The sequence below is a fragment of the Blennius ocellaris genome (assembly GCF_963422515.1).
Source record: "Blennius ocellaris genome assembly, chromosome: 13".
Taxonomy (NCBI): Eukaryota; Metazoa; Chordata; class Actinopteri; order Blenniiformes; family Blenniidae; genus Blennius; species Blennius ocellaris.
The window spans coordinates 14,491,613-14,497,612 of NC_137662.1; positions in this window are offsets into that span (position 1 = coordinate 14,491,613).

A 6,000-nucleotide genomic window follows, 5' to 3' on the forward strand; every position below is an offset into this window, starting at 1 on the left:
GAAATAATATATATGTTTTATTTAGAATAACCTATTCTTTGGATCATAGTTTTAGTAAGTGAAATTGGTAAGTCACATAGCACAATTTTGTATGGTTGGCCACAACAAGTGGAGGAAATACTGCCTTCATCTGTTTATAGCCGACACTAAAGTTGTCACCCAAAATACAGCACTGAACTTTGGTCCTTACTTCATTGTCTTTGTGCTTTCCTTTAACATGTTTAAGCACAGTAAAACTGCATGACTCCCCTTTAAAGATCTTCAAATTGCCCTGCTACAATGCACCACATGCCGGGGCAATTGAATTAACCCATTGATCCCCGGCTGCTCCATTGCCAAGCTAAATTTTGTTATTCGGCCTTAATGACTGCTCCTTGAAGCTAAATGAACACTTGTAGTCAATTAACTGTGAAGCTGGAGGAGGATAAAGGAAAGAAAACCTCATCGCACATGTTATGTCCCATCACCAGTTTAAAATTGAGTGACGCTCGTAGAATAGATTCAATCGATGACTTCACTGTAAACAACACAACACCAAAGGCTTTGTTCTTTGACACTCCCTTATCTTTTCACAGCATCTGGTTCTCCCCGCATCGCCTTGGTCACAAGGGTACTTTATCTTATAAGACAATAGAGGTCTTGTGCCCAGCAGAGTTGTCTGGCACTACCAGCTCCATAGTGGGCTATGACACGTATGAGAGCTCACTGGGGTTATGCTGCGAGTTCGAAAAGCCATGTGTTGTGTTTTTTCATACATGAAGCATGCTGTCTGTTATGATCCTGAAATATACGTATTAATAAAAGTTATAAAAACAAGATTGAAATTGATGAAAGTTTTCAATGAAACATAACCGAACAGTGCTTAAATCAACCTTGTGAAATTAAGGCACAGACATGGATATAAAGTTGTATCACTGCAACCAGAAGCAGTGTTTGCAGTATCTGTTATCCTATCAGTTTTATGTCGCTGCACATATCGTAGAAAATTAAACCAGTTCAAAGTAACTTCACACATGTTTTTGTAAGGACTTAAGGAAATTGAGTTCACCTGTGATCATAAGGGTACATTTGACAGCAGAGGTTGGCAGCCATTGTTCAGTGTGTGCAGACATGAGTCGAGACTTCCTCTGTGTCTCTGCACTGTGCATATAAAGTGAGTGTGACCCGATGCCTGAGGGGCAGCATATACCCTGCCTGGGTCTACGGGGAGCCTGGTTGCAAGGCTGTGAGCGGGCACACGGCTGTGGTGTAGAGAAAGTGGTGCAGTGCCTCTCTGTGCCTGGCTGAGCACTGGGTAATGAAGCGTGGCAGAGGAGAGAGGAAAGGAGTGTGTCTGCAGGGTAGGCATTGCCCTCGTGTTCCTATGCAACCAGGGCGGATGGCTAGGTGATGCAGGACCGCCTCTGTTCTGCTTACTTGTCATGCTGCTGCCACGCTTTCTTTCCTTCGTTCTGTGTAGTTGTCCTTTTCTCCTTCTTCCCTCCCATCACATAAATGTGACACTGTCAAACATCCTCGCCCACTTCCTCAAAGACATAGTGTATAATATATTAGCTAATTTTGATTATAGCTAAATTAATTCTTTAGCAAATATTCTTATGAGATGGTTAATCAAACTATGAGGAGTAAATTCACCAAATAGCACACAGAAGTATTAAATTGTGAAACTCTCACTTATTTAAATGATACTGTCTCTTGCTGTTTCAATTGATTTCTTCTCCTTCCTCTCTGACAGACAGTTGCCTGCATTTGCCCTTTCAATGAGAAGTCTAGTGAGGGCAGATGTGCTATTGTCTCAGAGGTGATGTCTCGACTGAGATATTTTCTATCGAAAGATGTGGCTCGTTTCGTGACACCTTGTCCTAGTTTGATGCTCTTTTGCATGGGATCCTGTTATACATGCACAGGAGTCATTGGGGGGGGGAAAAGACAGTTGTATGACTAACAACAAACATGATAAAGTCTGTTTTATGTACATGATCTAATTACATTACACAACGTTGATGTAAACCAGTGCTGAGATTTTATAGACAGTGGTATAGGATGGATGGATGGATGGATGCAGAAAAATATAGATGGTATTGCCTTTGGCCCTTGCTCTGAATATCACCCATGCTTTACAGGTGTAAACACCTCCACAGTCACAGGTACAACGTGATTACTCCGTGCAGCATCTAAAGTCAACCGAACCTGCAAGGAAACAGGATTTGAATGCATCTACCTGAGAGAGTGGACAAATCTATGAAAATCAATAACATTTATCAGAAGTGAACCTTCATAAATGAGTATAAAAATTAATGTCGATCACATAGCTTAGTATTACTCCATTCAACCTTACATTCTGATCATGGAATCACGTTTTTTTGTCATGCATTAGTTTATCAAGTATCTTTGTCTGTAAAATGTGGTGTAAGCACATGTTATTTCAAAATTGTTGGATATGCAAAGGTGGACAATATAGAACATGGTTTAATCATCTAAAAAATACAACATCAATTAATTTCAATGTATCACCCTTTTTAAATCCCTCATTAATATCTCCTTCTTGTCTGGAGAGAATTAAACGAATGACATGCCCAAAACATCACAACATTAAAAGACTAATCAAACAAGTAAGTCAAACTATGTCATTCTTAATGAATGGCTTCTTTAGAAAGCAACACACTACTACGAGGACAAACTCTTAACATATTATCATCTATTGTGGAATCACACATTTCCTGTGGGCAACAAGTGTGGATCTATTCATAGCTGATGGCCAAGGCTTCAGCATTTTCCTCTCCTGTTTCTCATAGGTTGGACGGGATGAGGTGTGATATACTCCTGCCAGGTCTCACTGTGTCACTGTAGCCTGCGTCCAGCTGTAGAGACGGTGGGGCCCATGGACCATCTGTCCCTGACCAGCAGATTCAAGGCTCAGTCCCCAGAGCAAGGGAGCACGGGAGAGAGGGAGCGAGGGAGTGAGGGGGCGGGAGCGAGATGAGGTCGGATGGGGGGAATCAGCTTTGTGTTGCCATAAAGCTGTCTTTCCTCTCTCCTAGCAACGGACTCCCATTTCCTTGGTTTTTGGGCTGCCTGGTCCTGTTGGTTGGTGTGCACGGCCCCCTTACTCACTCTCTCTCTCTGTCCTATTTATGGTAATGAGCCATCTGCCCTCTCTGTAACAGCCGCCCAAACAGAGGAGAGGCTGGGTGGAGGGTTGGGGTAGAGGAGGTGGAGAGGGTCTCTGACAGACAGGAGTCTGAGACAAAGACGCTTATCCTGTTGTGTCTGCCTCTGCGCCAATGAATGCCTTCAGATATGGATCCAGTGATAACCAAGAAGAGGGAAAATCCCCAAAATCATCCAGTTTTTTTTCAAAACAGACCATATTGTGAGGGGCGGGGGGTTATTTGAAGAGAAATACACACAATGTCTGTGTTTGTGTGTGTGTGTGCGTGCGTGTTTGTGCGTGTGTGAAAGACAGACAGGCAGACAGTGAAAGTGACACTGCAAAACTGAGTCCTTCCATCTGTAGGTCAGTGCATTAAGTTGTTCAACACAAAGCTTATTTGTCATATCAGTGTAAGGATAACCCCCCACAACACCCCCACCCACCATCTCCTGTCCTCTCTCTCTCTCTCTCTCTCTCTCTCTCTCTCTCTCTCTCTCTCTCTCTCTCTCTCTCTCTCAAACACACACACGCACACAAAATTTGACTTCTGAGCTGAACATTAAACATTATTCAAGCCATACCAATTATTTGGAGCTGCTATATGGACGTGCTTCTGTGACTTGGTGACATGGGAGAGTGGTGGGCACACCAGCCAATACAGAGCCACCCAGCATTCAATAGACCTCTGTTGCCACTGGATACTAGATTGGTTACCAAGCCAACACATGTGCCTTACTGTCATGTCTCCAACAGATTAGTATCAAAAACAACAGAAATCCTTACAGTTAGGTTATCCTTGCTTTGACTTGAGGTAAAGCAGCATGTCACTCTATTTCCTTTTTTAAACTGCAACAACAACAACAAAAAAAACCAAAACAAAAAACAAACAAAAAAGACATCTAAATGAAGATTATGTAAGAAAGAGTGAAACATGTTCCCTTTGGCCATGGCAACACAAGCAAAGTCAAAACGGTTTATGAACAGAGTGCAACAGCGTGTACACCACATTTACAACAGTACAGGCCAAAAATCAAAAGGAACAAATCAACATGAATAAATGTTTGATGACTTGTAGGGTAGCATGAGAGCCATCAGTGAAAAAGAGACAAGACACAAAAAGGACATCAGGATTTCATGATCTCATGATGTTACAATCACTGCTGTTGGCAAGCATTTTTATTGCAATGGTCAACACAAGACACTCAGCTGACTCCATTCATGAAGTCAATAGTCATTAACCTTATAAGACAGACAAACTCACAGATGGGTCACTGACCACAGAGCAACACATCACAGATGGTTCCGCTTGCAGGCATGCAATTGATTGAAATAATACAACAAAACAACAAAAGCAAATAGATGCATGAACAGAAACTATGAATACAATGCATGTGTGAAGACAGATTATATTGTCAAAGTTATGGTGATGCTGCCACCTCCAGTTGTAGAGTAGCTTTGCATTTCAGGGTGATTTATTTTGTGTTGGCAATTAGTAAGTGGAACAGTATTCACTTACACCAGCCAGGAAATATGCTAATTAATTCTAATTAATTGCTGGTACATATTGATTTCCTACAAGAAGCATTTTACCTCATCTAAATACCAAGCAGAGTAGAAAGACCAGGTTTCAGTTTGCCACAGAAGGGTAATTCTTCAGTGTATTTGGTCATTTGTCAGGAACAACAATGGAAAACCACATTAGGCATGGGGTCTGTAGAAAAAAAAATGTCTTACACTAAAGTGACCTCAAGTGTCTTACAACATGTTTGAGCAACACTAAGTTATTTGCTTTGTATAGTGAGAAACACCAGCAACTTAAGCATCAATCAGACAATGAAAGAAAGAAAGAAAGAAAGAAAGAAAGAAAGAAAGAAAGAAAGAAAGAAAGAAAGAAAGAAAGAAAGAAAGAAAGAGATGGGAGAGATAATCTTCTACATAGCGTTGAGTGAAATTTAGAAGGTAGAGCTGAAGAGACATCTAGTGGACAACCATGCTACTGTGTGTGTGTGTGTGTGTGTGTGTGTGCGTGTGTGTGCGTGTGTGTGTGTGTGTGTGTGTGTGTGTGTGTGTGTGTGTGTGTGTGTGTGTGTGTGTGTGTGTGTGTGTGTGTGTGTGTGTGTGTGAAAAACGTAACATTAAGTGGAAAGTATTCATATGACAAACATAAAGGGGAAAAACAAGGTACTATAATATACACTTGATGGGATGATTTTTGAGGCTACTGAAGTTCATTATTTCTAACAAACTGAAAACAAACTCTGAGGGTATTTAGTGTATTAAAATCAAAAGCGTTTAAAAAAAAAAGCGTCTCAAATGTCGTTAACTTCATATGAAGTTTCACTCACCCAAGGACAACATTTGAAGCATCCAGTGGTTCAGCCCAAAGAAAAATCATCTCAGTTCTCTTCTGTGATTGTTGTGGGACACACACAGTTGCTGTGATTAATGTTTTGTAATTGTAGTAATGTCATGTTTTGGTAGACTGTAAACCTTTCCTTGCATTACTGGATTAGGCAATGTCAAAATATTTGCAACTGTCTACAGGTCACTGGGAGGATTATTAAAAAAAAAAAAAAAAATAGAAAGAAGTCATACCTGATCTGGGTGAATAATATGCCCGCTGGAAGGTATACAATCTTTGATCTTATCTGGTTCAGAGCTCATCCTCTTTCCCGTTTATTCTCTTGCGGCTAATTCAGGTCAGAGTGACAGTTTCAACAGAGCAAGCTGCTGAGGTTTCGTTCAGTGGAACCAACAACTTAGCGAGCATGCAGCAGGCATCATTTACAGACAGCAAAAGGAAGTTTGAGGAAATGTAACGGAAATTGGTTAAAAGAAAAGCATTC